This window comes from Pithys albifrons, chromosome 18, assembly GCF_047495875.1.
Source record: "Pithys albifrons albifrons isolate INPA30051 chromosome 18, PitAlb_v1, whole genome shotgun sequence".
NCBI lineage: Eukaryota > Metazoa > Chordata > Aves > Passeriformes > Thamnophilidae > Pithys > Pithys albifrons.
In genome coordinates this window covers 5383010-5402898 of record NC_092475.1, presented here as the reverse complement: position 1 = coordinate 5402898, position 19889 = coordinate 5383010, and the positions used below count along the sequence as shown (strand labels likewise).

General features: G+C 42.5%; 1 long non-coding RNA gene across 2 annotated transcripts in view; it reads right to left on the bottom strand.

Annotated features, from left to right (window-relative positions):
- LOC139680447 (uncharacterized) overlaps positions 1-19182 on the bottom strand; it is a 114406-nt gene extending 95224 nt beyond the window's left edge. For both annotated transcript variants that reach the window (XR_011699347.1, XR_011699348.1), the window contains exons 1-2: positions 19116-19182; positions 14323-14395 (exon numbers count right to left, since the gene is read on the bottom strand). This is a non-coding gene — a long non-coding RNA (uncharacterized lncRNA). The remainder of the gene's footprint in view (positions 1-14322; positions 14396-19115) is intronic.
- Positions 19183-19889: the final 707 nt, after the last annotated feature.

The window sequence follows — 19889 nt, the reverse complement described above, 5'->3', positions numbered from 1 at the left end:
GGTTTGCTCTGCATGAAGTAAGTAGCTATGGTTAGTAATCAGAACTTAAAGTGTTAGTGCTGGGATGTAACACAGGAAATTAGTAAGATCTGGATGATCACTGTGCCAAAAACCCTGCTAAAAGCACTGCTAACACAAATGTGCCCTCATCCTGGGACATGCCAGTACCAGGGGAATTCAGCACTGGGGTGTAGCACACACACATTCATGGAAACTTTCTGTGTCACTTGTCAACACCAAAAGACTAAAGCAAAACAAAAACTCCTATTAAAAAATCTTTTAGCTTAGCTTGGCAGATAAACTCTTCCAGGATATATAAACATGGCTGAGTGTCCTGTGCTTTGGGAGAGTCACTGATGCTAAACTTTGCTATCAGTTTATTCCTGGGACTGCTTTCTTACTTCCCAGATGGAAACTATGAAGAGCACACAAAGCAACAGTGAATTGTACTGCACAAAGCCAGGGCCACGTCTCAGGTGCCCCAGCAGTTGGCACAATCCTCCTGGCAGGCCAAACCCAGTGGGGACATCCCAGGAGGTGTGGGGGAAGGGGATGAACACACAGTGGGAGAGGGCACAGCAGGGAATGTCAGAGCTGAAAGGAGGCCCTGGGAAGGCAAACAGTGAGACATCATATTGTGAACTCCAAACAACCAACACTGACAATATTCTTTACTAAAGGGAACTCATTGCCAGCCACTCTTGTAAAGTCTAAATATAAAAGAATGGAATACACTTGTGGCTGCTCTTCCAAAACTGCACCTAATCCTGCTGTCCATATCCACCATCCAACCAATATACAAACAAACTTGGGTTTTTCTGGCTGACTTCACTACAATCAATATAGTAGCATTTTGAAGTCTTTTAAATTAAATTTGTTTCTAGAGGTTTATAGGAACCAATGTCTGATCAGAGGTGCCAGAAATTGGTGTGGCCTTTGCAGGAAGGGGAACACTTCAGTGCAGGCAGGGGGGAATGAAGCAGAGCAGCAAGTGCTTAGTGCCCACCTGCTGGTCTGGGGACTCGAGAGGGACTTGGGGATAGAGTGGGAGTACCTTGTGGATCAGCAAAGAAAACAGGAGGGGGTTTGGTCATTGAAGTGAAAAGCATTTGGTAATGAGAGCCCAGAGAGCTGGGCAATGCCCAAAGTGCAGTTAGTGTGGAAATGGATGGAGTAAAACTCTACTCTGGCCTGTGGCAATCCTGCTGCTTTGGGAGCAATTCCCTGCTCATGCTCAGCATGTTGGGATTGGAGCTGGAAAATGGGTAAGTGCCACCAGAACAGGGAAAATCAGTTCTGCAGGTCTAACACACAGCACTGGGGATCAGTGAGAGAAATTAAATCACTGCCTGATGGGAGCTTCCACATTGCAGAATGCAACTTCAGCATATCAATTCCAAGTTATCCACAGCAAGTTTCTTGCCTTTAGCTGTTCTCCCTTTAATGCAGATTCCCCTGTGCATATCCCACTAAAGCAAACTTACCCTTTCAAAAGTAGGTAAGGCATTAGTATTGCCCTGCTTTTCATTACACAGTTTTTAATTTGTGGCATGGCTTTGTTTGTTTGGATTTCTGTGTGTTTGTTAGTTTGGATTTGTGTGTGTTTGCTTTATTATAACACACACCAAGGCCAGGCCTAAGCATTGACAACAGAGATCCAGACAGTTCTGCATCTGTCAGTAAACAAAAAGAAAACTCTGCTTGTTGGCCAGTTGAGACAGTAAAACACCCAGCCCTGAAAAGTGAGCAGAATGTAATTTACATGCTGTCATATCATTCATCACAAGCACATTAACCTTTCAACTGGGGCTACAGCAATTCCAACTTCATTATTCCCTGGAGAATTCACCTTGGCAATGCTGTGTAACCCCTCTGGGCTCTTCTGTGCTCTTGTAGGGGGTCTGCTTTGATCTTTGTCCTCACTTCTACAGGGAGGGCAATAGCCAACTCACATTTTATGACTGAGTCATGGCATTAAACCTGAGATAATTCTAGCCACATACTCTCTCTTGCATTATTGGTTTTAATCCTGTTTCTCATCTCTACCTCCTCTGATTCACTTCTATCGTTCATCTTTGTCTCCCCAGAGGAGAGTGAATTGCATTTTACCAGGGAAGAAAATGAGCTTACATGGAAATTCTTACACTGATGGCAATGAGAATACTGGAATAAGATTCAACACAGATAAGCTTCCTTTTTGAAGCTGGCTTGTGGCTTCATTTCTCTGTGCATATGGGAAAAATCACCTCCCAGAGGAGAGGTGAGAATTATTTGCCATTTTCATTTATTTCTAGGGACAAGTGTGAAAGCTCTAAAAGGCAAAGCCATACCAAGCTGGAATCCAGAAGAGTTCCTTTGCCATGAGTGGTAACAGCAGGAAAAAATGCCCAGAAAATGTGGATTTCCAAGGAATGGACAAGTGGCTGAGATGTGTGGGGGCAAAGCCACCAGAGGACTCCAGTGCAGAGTCTCCAGTCGTGCTGCAGCTCTTTGGCAGGAGGATGGTTGGGCTGCCTTCAGCAATTTGGGGCCTTAATTTGTGTTCATTATCAGATCCATCAAATGTTCCTCTGATTTCCTAGCTCTGTGTGTGTTTGCTTAGGAACAAGTTTTTCTAAATATTTTGTCAGTTTGTAACATAACTGGCATGGGGACAGTCTGGCCTTTGATTTCTTCGGCCTCAGTCTCAAGAGGGAAGAGCAGCATTTCTGTCCTGTATCCCAATTAGTTTACTGTGCAATTATATTTCATCCTTAACAACCCCCACAAATGAAGCCTGGACTGTGGAAAGATGCCATAGTACATAAAAATCTTAATAAATACTGAACTACATATTATTGTGCAGTAAAGAAAGCATGAACCACCCAAATCTAAAGCCAGAGTAAAACACAGACTAACATTCATTACAAGAACTAGGAAAAAAACCCACCACATATTACACCTCCATAATTACATTTGCAGAGCAGTTCACAAGCCAAAATACTGTTGTGCTGTGATTTTTCCAGAAGCCATTGAATTAACAACCTATAACTCAGTTGTATACAACAGAAATGGAAAACAGTTGTTTAATTTCATGATTTAAAGTTGACCCCCCACCACATATTTCAGTTCTAGGGGACCCAAACTCAACCCCCCTGTCTTTCCTTATTTAGATCCTGTGATTGTCACATGAAACCAACATTATGAAGACATAATTGTCCAAATGAAGCTTGTACTTCCATAAGGATGGGATTTGTGAGAAACTGATGCGAGGAGATGATGTTTATTGAAGTATCCCAGGCTGAGATGGTGGCCTGTGAGCTCCACATGTAACATGGCTAAATTTCATCCCAAGCACAGCTCACAAGCTTTTGTTCCTTTATAAAGAGGAGAAATGTCACAGATGACTGAGCAGGTATTTTAAACAAGTCAAGAGCAGCAGCTGGAAAACATCATAATTATTAAAATAGGTAAGAGCACACACTGTGCTCGTGAAGCTTCAGTAATCACAGCATGAGGTCCCTGCCACAGCATCAGCAACTTCCACTGGAGTGTTTTCACATTTGTCCCAGAATATCAATACTTTGACTCTTATTTTGTCTTGAGAATGAGAAGCACTGGAAGGTGGCACAGGTTGGTTGGTGGCTTGAGGAAATCCCTTTAGCTTTAGATGCCCAACACTGCCTTAGCAGCCAGGAAGGAGTAAATTCATGAATTCCATGATGAAAGAAATCTACATCAGCAGCATCATCTCTTGTTGACACACACACATTCATGTAAAAAATCCAGAATGAGAAATACAGCTTAAAAAAAATCCAAATATTTTAAGTAGCACTTTTTCTCCCCAAAATAAAACTAGACAGCCAATTGTTATAACTCCAGAGAACTACATGTGCTGGTCCTAATTCTGACAACAGCCTCAGCTGCTCCAGGAAAGATATGGACATTCCACAAAGTCCTCTGAAAGGTGGGGCAAAGGCTGTCAGGGAGCACAAAATCCCACCATGCCACTTCATCCCAGAGATGCCAGGCCTAGCAAAGACATCAGCCTCTGGAATGCATGGCAGGGAACCAGCAGGTCCCGTGGGCCTTCACTGAATGCTCTGTCATTTCTGTTTCAGAAGCAGCATTAAGGAATATTCTGGCCAAGAAGTCACAAATGCTGAAAACTATGAGTTTTATTACCCTGTGAGAATCAAATTTCTGATGGACACACAACTCATCATTAGTGAAATGTGCTGCAACTCTTCACCAAGCCAGTATTTTTAAATAAACCCTAAGCATTTGATTTAAACATGTCCAAGCTGTCTATTTAAGGTATCATCATCACAATTGTGCTGTATCACAACTGTCTTTGCTTCCAGCTCTTCCACAGAACTATTTTTGCAGTTTCACACCAGCTCTCAGTGAGCTGGATCTGCAGTGAGAACTCAGCTGGCCCAGGTATTTCCCAAGGAACAGCACTGATACACTCACACATGACAAATCTAATCCAGTTGCTACTTACACAAAGGAAGGATTTTCTGCTACTGTGACACACCAGACTGTGGCACCTTCCCAGAGGAGCAGCAACTCTGCAGGGGCTCAGAGAACTGCCCAGTGCCCACCTTGAGCCTTCTGCCACATTTCTGCCCATTTGGAGTGCCCTCCCTCACCTGAGAGTCTTCACTTGTATTTTAGAGGCAACACCTTCCACCTGGAACAGAAATCCTCCAAAATTCCCAGCTGCCTTGCTCTCCATATTCCAGTCTGTCCTAAGGCTCTCATCTTCCACTCTCCTGATCTCAGCTCATCTCAGCAGAGCAGATACAAATATCTAGCATAACATATAAATTCCCTTGCCAACTTAGAAGTTTTCTTTTTTGGTTTATCATCCTCTACCCAGCAACAACTTAATTTTGAGATTTTTTTTGTTTTGAGGGTGTTTTTTTGTACTTATTTTCCCACTCTAGCCAAATTAAAAAACCTTGATTTAAAAGAGCATTCTGGAAGACTGAGTACAATCAAAATAAATAAATCTTTAAAGAGTAGAGTTCAGTCCCTCATATCTAGGGCTGATGGTTGAGAAATCCCTAAGGTGAGTCCCAGTATCAAGCTGAATCTTCAGGTGCTCCAGTATTACCTTTGCCTGTCTCCTGTACCCAAAGTCCACAATCACAGCTCAGCAAACACAAGTGCTCTCTTCAACAGACAAGCATTGCCACTGATTTTAAAGTAAGACAGATTCTGATAGAGCTGAGTTTTGTCTTATTTAGGTTTTTAATCCTTTGAGTTGGTTGTCTGGCTTTCTAGAATAACAGTTTTTGGATACTTCCTGCCAGCCAGAGGGGAATGAACATCAAAACTATTACAAACTCAATGTTCTTACACAAGGGGCTCCTCTGAAATTCACATTATCTGGCTATTATAGAATCACAGAACCATAGAATGGATTGGGTTGGAAAAGACCTCCGAGATCATCAAGTCCAACCCTTGGTCCAACTCCAGTCCCTTTACCAGATCATGGCACTCAGTGCCACGGCCAAGCTCAGTTGAAAAACCTCCAGGGATGGGGAATCCACCCCCTCTCTGGGCAGCCCATTCCAATGCCTGAGCACTCTCTCTGGAAAGATTGTTTTTCTGCTCTCCAACTTCAATTTCCCCTGGCAGAGCTTGAGCCCATCGTGCCCCCTTGTCCTATTGCTGAGTGCCTGGGAGAAGAGACCAACCCCCACCTGGCCATAACTTCCCTTCAGGGAGTTCCAGACAGTGCTGAGGTCACCTCTGAGCCTCCTCTTCTCCAGGCTAAACACCCCCAGCTCCCTCAGCCTCTCCCCACAGCACTTGTGCTCCAGTCCCTTCTCCAGCCTCGTTGCTCTTCTCTGGACTTGCTCCAGCACCTCAATATCCCTTCTGAACTGAGGGGCCCAGAACTGCAAACTGTCTCTTTAAACATGAAGAAAATCCTCCCAGACTGCAGCTGAACTATATTACTCAGAGGTCCTATTTTTATCACCTTTAACACACTTGATTGTCTGAAGGAGAAGTCTCAGGCTGTGACTGGTTATTGCAGCACAAGCAGCAGCATGTTGGGCACAGAGCCCTTCCCCAGGCAGTTCAGATGCTGCTGACATTGGCCTTTCAGCCCCCGCTGCCTCTGGGCTGCCCCAGCAGCCTCTCCCCCAGCACTGCCTGGGCACACCAGCACGTTGGAACCACTCTGGGAGCTTTAATTACTGCATTTGATGACACCTGCACAGCACAACTTCACACTGTTATTAATTGCTTTCTGTACTGTAGAATAGAACACATTTAAAAGTAAAAAACATAATGGTGTTACCGTCTTTATAATACCTATTTTTTAACCAAAGATTTTAGATTATTTTTTCTGTTATCACTGAGCAAGTGAAACAAACAGTGCCAGTTCTTTGCCACATTTTCGACCCTGTCTTGGGCTGTAATTTGGAAACAAACACAAGCTTCAGCCAGCCCTATAATCAGCAAATATCTAATCTAAAATATCAGACCTTTTTCTCTCTGGAAAGCTCTTGGTTCAGTGGGAAGGACTGGATGAAAGGTAAGTCTTGGGCTTTCAAGAGCAAAGGAACACATCAGGTCAGTGTGAGGTTACTGTCACTACCAAAAAAGAATAATTGGGATGGGTTAAATAAATTATAAATAACATTAAAGTTGTTTGTGAGCAGTTAAACATGATATTTATATTTCCCTACATACAAAGGTTTACAAAAGTAAAACTTGGCAACAAGCAATTCTTCTTGGACAGTAACTGAAGGAGTGAGTGAAACCACCACAGGTTCATCCCCACCTCCTAAACATGATTTCTCAAGATTGTGTTCCACAGCTGCCTTTATGTCACCTGCTCTGATCTGAACACAATGGCATTTCTTTTTCTTTCCTGTGAAATGAAATCCTTAATATTTATATATGGTAAATTAGATATTTAATCCAGGAATCAAACACAATTTTAACTACAGTTACACATGAGGAATTTTTCTACTCTTTCTCTGAAACATGTATGGTAAGAAAGATAAAAACCCCAAAGGCTTGTCTAAAAGATTGTGTGTGTTGCTCCTGGAAAAACATGCATGTTCCACATGGCCCTCCTTACCTCTTGGGTTAGAAAGACCCACTCAAGGCAAAAGGAAAGAATTACTACTATTGTCTTACAAAGAGAAAAGGAATTTTTCTCTCCTGTATGGGCAATAATTATTTTTTTTACCCCCCATGCTGACCACCCTCTCCAGAATAATTGATTTCTTATGCCACTTCCCTAATAAGAGATACAGAAATGATAAGCTTTGCTTTATGGAAGAGTATGTGCAGTAGTTTCCATTTGGGGGGAAAAAGAGCCTTCAGAAAAAAAAAAAGAAGAAAGAAATTCTATGCTCTTAAGAAGAGAATAAATTCTTCAAACAATTTCCCACAGCATCCCTCTTGGCAAGCATCTAAATAATAATCACAAGAGATTTATTACATGTCTGCAACATCCACAGACAAGGCCAAGATTGGAGCTCAGCTGCTAAATTTCCTAGATGACTTTAATTAGGGACAGCAAACATGCTCAGACCCAGCCACAAAGACTGAGCCCTGCAGGGCATGAACCAGGATGGAACATGCAAAGTGTTCCCTCCAGACATGGAGACACCTTTGCCACGTTGGAACCGGGATGAACTTTGGTGACTCCAGGAGCTCAGTCTCTGCTTCCTTCTCATTCTTTAGAGGAAATCCAGCATCATATCAACTCATGGGAATCTTGATTTTATTCCCTCTGTATACTAGAGGGGAGGAAATCCAACAACCTGTGCATGGAAAGGGGGAAGGAATAAGAGAGCACAGAGTTTGTTGGACGAGTCTTTGCCAAAATCTACACCTCAGTGGTGCATGGGAACAATTTCAAAACGTAATTAAGACCAATCAATAACAGTTACTGTAAACAAAGAGATCTGTATCTCTAACTAAAGGTGAAGAGGGAACATTCTTTTGAAAAATTATGGAACAGAAATACTTATCAGTGCACTCATATATATGTGCATTGAAATAAAGGAACATGCAGCAATTGCCCCGAAACAAAGTGAGTTGGATCCTCCAAGATTAAAAGGGAAAGAGCAGATTCCTACCACACATTTGGGGCTGGAATATTAGCCAATATAGATTATTGTAATTTCATAATTCAAGAATTATTTTGATGCATTTTTTATCCTCCAAGGCATTTATTTCTAAGATAAAGCAGCACCAGTGACAGGTAGACCTGGGAGGATTATCTGGAATATTTTCTTTCAGGGTTCAGATCCATCTACAAGGTTTGCACAGCCAGAAAAAGAAAAGAAAAAAGGTGAGAGTTTCTCAGCCAAACAGGAAAAAAAAGCTCAGACTTTTAGTCCCACTGGAACACATGAAAAATGTTGTGCTTTGAAAACAGAGGCAATGAAGTTGGCTTGGACAGGGCTGGAAGGAGTAGAATAACATTGCAAGTATCTAACTGGATAACCAGAGCAAGGTTAGATAACCCACTTGGACTAATTCTTTAGTACTTACTGTAATTCTGCTAAATTTAAAGTACTAGACAAAGTATTACTGACTTATCTCTCTTTTCCAAGGGAGGAAAAAACAATCCTTCTACTAATTCCAATACTATGCAAGGAAAAAAAAATCTTGTTTCATTCAAAACTAATTAAGAACATCAGTGTTAATCTTGATAGGGATTTTTATTTGTAGCTTTTTTCCTATCAGAGTGAAAACCCAAAACATTTTCTTTCAAGAAAAGAATTTAAATTTGGAAGGACTGAACCCATTTTGGAACGAAATCAGTTTAAAAGACTTAAAATGGTTGTAAAACTGATTTTCCATTCTTTTCCAAAGTGGATTAGTAATAACCTTGGAGACATGAAAGAACTGCAGCCAGAGGCAAGCCAGGCTGGAACACAGAGAACAGACATTAGAAAGGAATGCTGCCATCCTGCTTCAAATAGGAAGATTTTCACAGTGAGAATTCGGTTGTTTTAACAAAAGCAGCCACAGCCAGACAAGAACTGAACAATGAGACCACCACTCGAGTAAGGAAAGCTCATGGAACAAGCCACAAGATAAGGGAAAACATACAGAGAAGAAAAAACTCCACTTACATCAAATAGTTATGGACACCAAGGGAAGGAAGAACATAATAAAAATTTCTTCTAAAAAATTCTCATTGAAGGGTGGGAACCAAGTCCATAACTCTGCCAAGAGCAATCTACAACACAAACTAAAATCCCAGCTCTCTTTTACAGGAAAATCAAATTAACAGTGATGAACAGAAGCCTCCTCAGACAATAATCTAAGCAGTTTTTGAAGCCAAATGAAATGCCAGGGTTATGTTGTCTGCCCCAATAACCTCTTGCTAGTTTGTATCTCTGTTATATTTGAGCCATTTGTAAACATTTTCCAAATTAATGTGTATCTTTCAAACCCAACAATTACTTCCAATGCCTACAAACAGCACAGGCTGCAGCAGATTTAATTATGAGTTGCCCTAGAAAGACAATCCAATTTGGGCATCATTTCTGCTCCTGTTACTCTTTCAGTCACAGCAATGAAGACTTCAAAATGTAGATAGGAACAGATCTAATAATACTGGATGAAAACAAAAAACCAAACTACACAATTCTTCCTCTTTTTTTCTGTAAAATGCAACAGAAATAATCCCAATTTCTTCTCCACCTTTGAGCAGTGACTGGAACTGAGTGATTCTGCCAAGCACAGACAAGGTGATTCCTGGGCAGGCAACTTCACTGGAGTGAACTTCCCAAGGAGAAGAAAGTGCTGGGAATTCACACCACAAAAACAGAGTTTCCTAAAGGAGCTGGACACACAGAAACAAAAAGAAAAACCCTCCTTTTTTTGTTGGGTTTCTTTGTATGTGTGTTAAATCTTAACTGAGTTATTTACAAGCATATAGCTATTAATTTTCCTTTGGCACACATGGAAACCAAACCCAAACCAACAAAATAAACTTCAAATGGAACATAAAACCCCACAAAGACAGCAAGCATTTAGATGCTTAATCTTGCACAGAATCAGAAGATGAGAGCAAAAACACCAACCACAATGAACTGAAAATGTAATAAAAAAATGACTGTACCTCAAAGTGTTTTCCAAGCTCTGTGTGCAGCTGAGTTGGCCCCACATAACTCCCCCTGCAGCTGAGCTGGGAGGGAGATGGGATGGCACCAGGCCATGCCAGGAAAAGCCCTGCCCTGTTCTGTCAGCAGAGCCACCACACTCTCCCAGGTAGAGAATTGTCTCAGGCTTCTCCCTGCATCTTTCCAGAGCTCCTTTCTAACTGTTCTCAAGCTCTCTTTGCAGGACACTCTTCTCATTTCCTCCTGCCCTGGTCTCCTTACACATGTGCCCTGTGCCCAGGGGCATGGAATGAGTAATTAACTGCTGGGTCCAGGTGCCACCTGAACCAAATCACAGAGCTGATCACAGGATGAAATGCAGCCGGGCACACTCACAGTGTGGCTAAAAAGCACTGGGATGGGTCCTCTTTTAAAAAAGCCCAGTTAGAAATAATCCCTAACTCTGCTTTACTTTAGGATATCAACTCTTCTAGCTTTTGGTGAAGAATTTTGATTAAACAATGGCACTTATACTCCTGTTTTCATAAGGATCACCCCAAACCCTCTATACTGTGAAAAAATTCCCAGCCTGGTGTGGAATCCCTGCTGGAAAACATTATTATTAAGAAACTACTTGTTCTCCCCCTCCCTGCCCTGAGAATCAGAGCCAGCCTTGCCATGACAGGCTCAAGCCAAACCTCTCCCTGCCAACTTGCTTCGCTGCCATAGGTTTGCCAGCCCTCAGCACTTACAAGGAACACACAATCCCTGTGCCAGGAGAGGCTGTCAGCAATATTTGCTAAGCCAGCAGCCTGCTGGCACCAAAGCAGGGCTGGCACAGCCCCACTGCCCCTGGCTCAGGTTCCTACAGGACCTGGAGTGCAGCTTTGCCCACTGAGGAATGGTTTGAGCATGCCGGGGGCAGTGACTGGAGATGGGAGGGAGAAAGGAAGAGAAGCAGCCTCTTTTTTGCCCCCCATTTTCTTTCAGCAGCCCAATTTGCTCCTGCTGCCCCAGCCAGTCCCACCCTGCAGGGGGAATCAAAATTCACTTGTGCCTGCACAGGTGGAATTGGTTCCTTTGTCACCCCTCTGGAACGAGCACAAACAACGAAGCCACTGCTTGGCCGTGATGCTTTTGAGGGATGTGACTAAATCTACTTTGGACAGAGGATGTGGATGAAAAAATTGGGAGAAAAAAGAAACTTGAGGAACTAGGTTTTCTGTAAGATCCCTGAATAAGCTGAAAATTTACATGTCTTTAAAAGCAAGCCAGGCAAGCAAGGAAGATTTATACTTTTAGAAATGTCTTGGAGGTTTTCACTGCCTGATTCTCTGCTTGGCAGCAGAAAAAAACCCAATTAGGACCAGTTCAGAAAACACACCAGGCTCTTCCCCTGTTCTCCTCACCAACCCAACCTTCTGTTCCCTAGAAAATGCAGGGAAGGAGGAGAAAACTGTCCAGCCCCAGCAGGCTGAGACATGTTACCCATCTCCTTCTGCCAGGCAATCCGTGCTCAGGTGTAATGTGAAATCTGAGCTGGTGCCCTCAGCTCTGCCCTGCTGAGAACGTGTTCTCCTCCCTCATGATGGAGACTGAAGGGATTAAAAACTATTAACTTAAACACATTATTTTGCCTAGAGGAAGAGGTAACAGACTTCTGGTGAGACTGTGCAGCCTGTAACTGTCTGTGGTATCCAAACATTACTTGCCATTTTATCTTCATTTGCACAGCTGCATAATGTGGGCTCAGTGCAGAAGGTTAATTTAATGGAGCAGCAAATTCTCAAAGTGCAATTTGTGCTCAAAAGACCTACCCCTTTCCATGGAGCAGATGGGAATGGTCCTGCTCTTGCTGACTCTCAGACCTAAAGGCCAGGAGCCCTGAGGGGCAGGGGGTTCCAGCCACCCTTTCCCCTTGATATAAGGGGTGATTTCTCTCTCTTTCATTAACATTTTCTCTGGAGATTCTCCCAAATGGCAGCATCCAACCAAGAGAGGCTCTCTGAGAACACAACTGAGGCAAATATCAGGAAAGACAGACAAAGAGGTGAAGCTCCAATGCTCAGGTCATGGTCCACATCTGTACTTTCTTACCTAGTGATTTCTTTTCCAACAGCTTTCACAGGAAATAAGGGAAATAACACTGGTTAGTTTTTTTAAAACAGTTCAGGACATTTCAAGAATCCTCATCATCACACTGGAGACCATTTTCTACGGCATTACTGAGGGGTGTTTTCACAGCTCTGTTAACAGATGTATCTCTTACTTTATGAACACTGAAAGGTCACCAAGAGGCTGTAAAACCTCCATAATTTTATCCTTAGTCTATATAGATCATACAGAACTGAAAAGTTTTGTGATATAAATCTTTATGCAATCAGGAAGAATTATTTTTAGAAGATGCCTGATCTGGTGTCATGAATTCAAGACAGGAACACTCTTTAACCACTGGCTCAGGGCTCCAATAGTCACAGAATTTCACTCTGCAGCTTTCAGGAGCATTTTGGAAGTGCACAATGAAATAAAACTCAGGCAGATCATGAGAACAGACTCAGAAATCGACTCTTCAGTTCCAGACAGAATAAACTAACAGGTGGTTTTCAGCCCAGACACGAGACCACCAAGGCACAAAGTTCTGAGCACAGTTTTTATTCCCTTGGTGTTCAGAACCACCTCAGGGCTGAGAGTGAACACAAGTGCAGCTCACACTGGGCAGATGGAAATGGAGCCATTAATTGCTCCTAAGTGAAAAGCTCCATCCCAAAGAGTATTTTCACAAATGGAAAATTATGGAAATCATCTGTGTCAGCTTTGAAGATGGAAAGTTCAACACTTGCACACAAAGTGATGTTACAGCAGATCCTACAGAGCTGGACTGATCAGCAGCACTTAATTGCAGTGTGGAATTCCCAGCACCATTAGTGTTTGGTTAAAAAATCCACATCAAAAAGAGTAGCCACTTTTAATATTTCCCCCCTTTATAATAAATGGGTAGATATCTTTCTGTAGGTTTTGCTTGGTCTTTTAGTTTTACTTGTTTAGTTCAGGGCATGCCCAAACAGCTCATTGAAAGCAAGGATGAGAGTTCTAGAATCTTATTTTCCAGTTTGCTGTGAGATATTGCCTGATTGCAGCAAGTAGAAGAGAAAACACTAGGTGATAAAACAGGGGAAAAAAACCCTCACAACTATTTTTTATGTGCTGTAACTTTTAAATCTTAACCCACTCAGAGAATTTGCAAAAAGTTCAGTCAGATGAAGCACCTGTTTGAAACATCTACTTCAGCAAACATGTGGTTTTCTTGGGGAAAAAGATATTTACAACCAGAAATAAGATGTCTGAGAAAGAGAAATAGATTGTTTTTTTTTGTTTTGTTTTTTTTTGCCAGTAAAGATGCTGTTTTAAAGTTACAACTAGAGCTGGCTTGAAAGAAGCTGTAAAAGGGAATGTGTTGGCAACTTGACCCAATGAACTCCAGTTCTGATGGAAGTCAGAACATCATTTACAAGCCTTGTAATGCCATTTAGTTCTTAATTTGAAACTCTTCATGTTTCTGATTGCAGTAATTCCCTGACATGACATCCATTCAATGTAAATGACACCAGGAGGCACAGGAAAGTGGTTCCTCTAACATGTCATGCCAGTTCTGCAGTTCAAGCTCTTCTCAAATGCTGCCTTTTGGCTCCTAATATTGTGCAATGATTATGAAAGAGGCATTTTGTAGCTTCCAAAGGCTGTTTTCCATTGGCAGCTGACTCCCTCATTCCTACAGCACCTCAGAGGTTATTTCTCATCCTACAGGGCTTCCAATGTGTATTTTTATTATCAGAAGTCACTGCCCAGGGTCTGTCTGATGGGGCTGCACTGCAGGAAAGGGACTATTTCTGGCAAGATGCAGGTTTGAATCACAATCAAAAGCTTCCAAAAGTCTCTAAAAACACTGCTCTGAAGAATTTGTGGGGCAGCAGCTTCGGGAGAGGGACACAGCAGTCTGAGAAGGGAAGGAATGCAGCACTCACAAACTTCTATTGTCACTCAGTAGTGTATCATTTGTCAGTACAGCATATCACAGCCTAGGTCTCAATCTAGGCATTCCTAGGAAGGTTCTAGATCCAGGAAGTCCAGGAAAATTCCTAGAAAGCCCCAAATATTCCTGAAAAGTTTATAGATGTCAGAATTTCAAAAGAGACTGTAACCTTGTTTGTTCTAAGTTGCTTAAACAAACAGTTTGAGTAATTCTTACCTTTCATCCCTTGGCTTAATGCCAGTAACAGTTTCCATGTGGCCAAATCCCTTCCCAGCTGAGCATTCTGGAACTGAAAGGTAAAGAGAAATGGAGTCTTTCTTATGAAGTTTCTTCATTACTCATGAAGAAGAACTACACAACCCCCCAAGCAAATGTACAGGGACACCTGTGAGTTATTTTTTTTAAACAGTTTGGTCCAAGTGTCATAGAAGCGCCGTGGGCTTTGTCCCCAAGTGCTTCAGACCTGCCCTGCTAGTTAAGATTTCAAGTATAACACTGACATAAACAGACTAATTTTGGGATCTGCAAGTCTGGGGAGGGTTTTTTTAGTCTGGCCCTAATGTCATGAATGCCATTGTCATGAGCAGGGTCTGCCACATCCCCACATATTCCATTCTCACAGCTGGCCCCAACAGTTAATCTCCTCAGAATGCAGTTCTCTCCCTCCAGCTGCTCTGACTCCCTAATGCTGACAGGAAAATTTCCCTCCAGGGCACAAGTGGCTCTGCCTCTCAGCACCAATTTATTAAGTAAGGAAACACCATTCTGGGACAATCCCTTTGCTGACCACAGCTGCACTAATCACTCCCTGCAAATAGAACTGCAGATGAGCAAAACTTGGGACTTTTGGGATGCTCAGTAGCTTCTGAGGATTTGTTTTCTTCTGCAATCGCTGCCAAGTTCTAACTACAACCTCATACAATAAGTTGAAAGACACCAATTAGTCACCAAGAAAGTCCTCCCAAAAAGCACACAGGAGCTTTAAAAGGACAAAGCACAAACAAACCAAGGTCTCTGATAGCTGATTTCAGAAGGGTGGATGAAAGGAGAGGAAAAACCCTCCACCTCAATGTACAGGTACTTCAAAAGAAAAGAGTGCAATTTTCTTTTCTGGAGGAATATGGGCCATGGGAGATCTAGAAAAGGAAACATCAAGTCAATCAGAAAAGGAAACATCAAGTCCTAGGACTGGGAAGAAACAGATTCATTCATGCAGCATTTTCCCTTTAAATCTCCATTTCTCAGAATTTGCTTTTGCATTTGACATAGACCCACTCCATGAATTGTTTCCTGAATCATAATGACTTGAGGTAAAAGTTTTTCTAAGGACTAAGTTCAAACAGAACCACCTTTTCCCCAGGTTATCTGGCCAGAAAGCAGCAAAGCATCAGCAGTCAGTCTGACAGTAAAAACAGCCCCTACACTGATTATTTATTCTCAGGGACCTTTCCTGGCTGCACTACAGATCCCAGGGAAACTCCTCTGGGCAAGAGTTAAAAGCTGATGGAAGAAGTCACCGAGAATAATATTTGCGTTAAATGGTTCTAAAATTTGGTTTAATACACCTTATTTTGTACCAAACACGACAGGATTCTTTAGGAACGGGAAAAAAGCCTTTGAGGTTTAAATTCCCGCTGTAGTTCACCATGCCCGGCTTTGGAAAAGAGACAATCCCGGAGTGCTCTCTAGTGGCTGCCAGGCAGAAAACTCCGAGTTTAAAACCACACAAAATAATCCAAAACATTCAGCTGCCCCTGAGGGAACAGCTCTCCTGATAGAGGGGCAACTCCCCCTGTTTGCACCAGCCTGTAAAGATGGGCTTGAAACACCTCCAGTCTCAAATCCCGACAGAGAACACGAACTCCAGCGGGAAGAGCCAGTCACGTTGCGTTAAACATGGAATTTCTGTGGGATCAAGGCCTAAAGATTTAGTCTTTTGTAAAACATCTTGCTAATGAGAAATTATTTATGGGTATTTGTTAGTTCAGATGCATAACTAAAGGCTGGATGGCAAAATTACCCTTCAGAATAATTCAGTAATTCCCGTGGCTCTCCAAGGCACACCAAGAATTTTCTCTGTACAACGACATTTCCTCCGTGGATTCTCTCAGCTCCATCAGATATTTATTCAGCCAAATAAAGAACAAATTGCTGAGTGTAAAACCACTACTAAAGGTCTGCAGCCTCGTGCATTAGCTCCAGGATTTCCTGGAGAGCACAAAGGATTGCAGGCTGCCAATTATAATTAAATAGGGCTCCCTATGGGTTTAAGCAGAGCTCCTCATTGCCCTGGATGGGAAAATGCAGGTTAAAACTCAAGAATAATATAAAATGGACCCAAAGGTGGTCCCAGGAACTGGGTTTTACAGAATCAGAGATATCTCTGTAAACAATATGTAGGTGACATTTGCATTGGGCAGAGTGCACAAGCTGTGGCATTTTTACAGTGTCTCTGCTCTCCTTTTCAGGAAATCCAGTCTGAGCCCACATGAAAATTTAACAAGTCCACAGTGTACCATTCAGATGCACACATAGAACATCTTCACAAATGGGGAAGGAGATTGATTTTGACAGCTTCAGTTCAGAGTGCATTAATAAACAGAATTTTTGTAACAGCCATGAAGCCAAGGGAGAAAGAAGACACAATGTTAAAATAATTCATGACTTCTGGATGATTTAGAAGCAGCAAACCTTACTGGCATCTTCCCTGACTGATCTAATTGGACTTACTTCCAGTTTATTCTCCCTAGGAGGGGAGGAAAACCCAACATCAGCAACCCCCCTGTTTGCTAGTTCATTAAGCAAGGGTATGACTCCCTAATTATAAATACCATGAGTCACACAACCCTGAGCTGCATGGACATCCATCTCCAACACACATGCTCACAAAAGATGACTGAGAATTCATTTATGTAAATAATTGACTGCATAAATTTGTGATCCAAGTCTCTGTATTTCCCACTTAGTTAGAAGAAAACATTGTTAGACTACATGCTAATAATAAAAATAAAATTTGGCTGTGCAACTGGACCTTGAAACTTGAAGGACTTGGTCCTGCAGAAGTAATTTGTAGGAGAGAGAGGCTTAAAATACCTGTGTGGTTCACAGGTGATATTAAGCTCATTCTGGAAATTCCTTTTCAATGCATTTTTTTGTGTCTAGCCCTAGCAAGATACATTTCTATGAAAATGAGAAGCACATATTAAAGACAAGTGAAAACAATGGGACTCTTTGTAGCAACCATCTGACTTTTGACCTCCCTGGCAGGCAAGATGTGCATTTTACTTGCTGGATAAAGATGTTGAAGGGTTCATTTCCAAAATATATGAGGTCACAGCTGAGTAGACTGAAGGTGTTCTCCTGATTACAGTCATTGCTGTTGGGAAGCAAGGCTGGCAAAGTGTATTTTACACAGAAATTTCCATGATTAAACTGTTCTGACTTTGCCCATGAGCGTGTCAGTCTCCAGCCTTGAAGTCATGGAACAGAAGATCCATCTAATTCTGCCTTGGGTGAACTTTTCAGGCAAAAAGTTTACTACTATGACTGATCCCAGAAAAACAACCAGTGCCTCTGTCCACGGAGTGAGTTGGGATTGAACTGCTGAGCAGCCTGACCTTCCAAAGCTGGCAGCAAGGTGGCATTGGCACCATTAGCAAACAGCACATGGAGCTGCAGCACAGCAGGTGAGGGGCTGTCACGACAAAACTGCCCAAAAAAACCAAGTTAGCTCAGTTTTTGCTGAAGGAGTTCTCAAAAAGACTCTCTGCATCTGAAAAGGAGCAGAAGCACAACCCCCCCAGCAGAGATCTTCCTGCACATCCATATTTTGCCTGAATCAGGGTATGAATCAAGCACTACATAAATCCTTCATCTCTGAGAGAGCAGGAACTTTAATATGTAAGAATGGTAGTAAGTCCTCATTTTCCTTAAAATTAAACTATATATTCCTGAAGTTTACTTGTAGCTGTTCTACTTCCCTTCTCAAGTCTTGCTTCAGAAGTCAGGAGGTTAAATAGAACCATCCCAAAGATTACTCTACCCCAGAGGGATAGAAAACTAAATAACATGGGAATAATAACATGGAGTCTGGAATCAGTGGCCATGACACAACTTCAGTCTCAAAAGAGCTATTGCTCTGCTAACCTGGACCTTGCTTATTGTGAGCTCTAATTAATTTGATCTTTCATTCTCTTGTCTTCAGCTGCTGATCAACCTGATACTTCCATGAACAGAAGCCCAAGTTGGCTCCCAGTTGTATGAGGTTGTATCTTCTCTGAGATGCTCAGAAATCCTGATTGTTATGATCTCCACGAGATTTCAGGTCCTCAGGAGCTGCACACTCTGCCCTTCTGAGGCAAGCTCTGTCACTCATTCCATGTTTCACTGGACTCTGAAGAGTTTTAACACCCCAACAGCTGAATTTCCTGTGTCTCGTGACCAGTGCATGAAACACCAGCTGAATTCCTGTGTGACACAAGAAATGAAACTGCTGGTGACAACAAAATCCCACTCAAGTAAAAGCTGAAACACCAACATGAGTGGAATCCGAATTTTGTCCTGGAACTCTGCATTAAAGATTCCTCAGCTCTCATCCAATTAGCACAGAACATCACTTTTCCCTTTCCACTTCTGCTGACAACTGAATGATCTTCACTATTTGAATTAATTTGGAACATTTATATGTCACAATTATTCCAGATTTGGCAGTAAGATGAGATCAGAATCACAATGTACTGTTTGCATGCAACACATACTAAGGAGAAATGACATCTCTGATAAGGGTACACGTTATCCAAACTTAGGCTGGATATTGGGAAAAGGTTCTTCCCCCAGAGGGTGGTGGGCACTGAACTGGCTGCCCAGGGCAGCGGGCACAGCCCCAAGGCCACCAGAGCTCAAGAGGTATTTGGCTGATGCTCTGGGGCACAGAGTGTGACTCTTGGGGATGGGCCTGTGCAGGGCTGAGGGTTGGACTGGATGATCCTTGGGGGTCCCTCCCAACTCACCATATTCTGGAATTCTGACAGTCTTCCATTCCATTTTTCCCCACCTCTTCCCTTCCTGTTGCTTCCCTTGTAAAATGCCAGAGCGAGCACAGGAGCTGGGAAAGAAAAAAAGAGGAAATCAGCAATTCCTGGAACAGCTCAGGAGTAGCAGAGACATTCAATGTGAGTGTGCACATGAGGCCACCAATAAACAAGTCCCTGCTGCTTATTCATTTTTTATTTGCTCCCCATAGTAGAACATCATCGTGCTTTGGAGAAGACGCTTCAAGTCTTTGTACTTCCAAAGTTGTGACTGCTGGATGGTATTTTCTCTCTTCTCACTGACATGGACTTACCGTGCTGACAAACACAGGCTCGAAATAGGCCCCACGTGCTCTTTCCAAAGAAAGCATCTGAAGGGAAGAAACCCACAAAGTAAACGGAGACAAGAGCCTTGGAGCACGGGAATGCTCCTCTCTCTCCTGACGGGGAGCACACTGAACTACAACGAGCTGGCAGGAAAATCTCAAAGCTGGGTTAAGACTCACAAGTAACAGAACCAATGCTTTGTGTTGCTGCATGTGAGGAAACTGCTCCCAGCAAGGCTGTTTGTGCCCTGGCCATCAGAGCAATTTGAACATGAAAGCTGATATTGGCAATTCAAACGTAGCCTGATTTCATTTTTCTGACCACCCCCATGAAAAGAGACATCAGGTGTGCTCAGACATCACGTGTAGGCTTCAGATTAATGAAAATGAGGTTGTTTAATATTCTGCTGATTTGAGAAAAACAGCA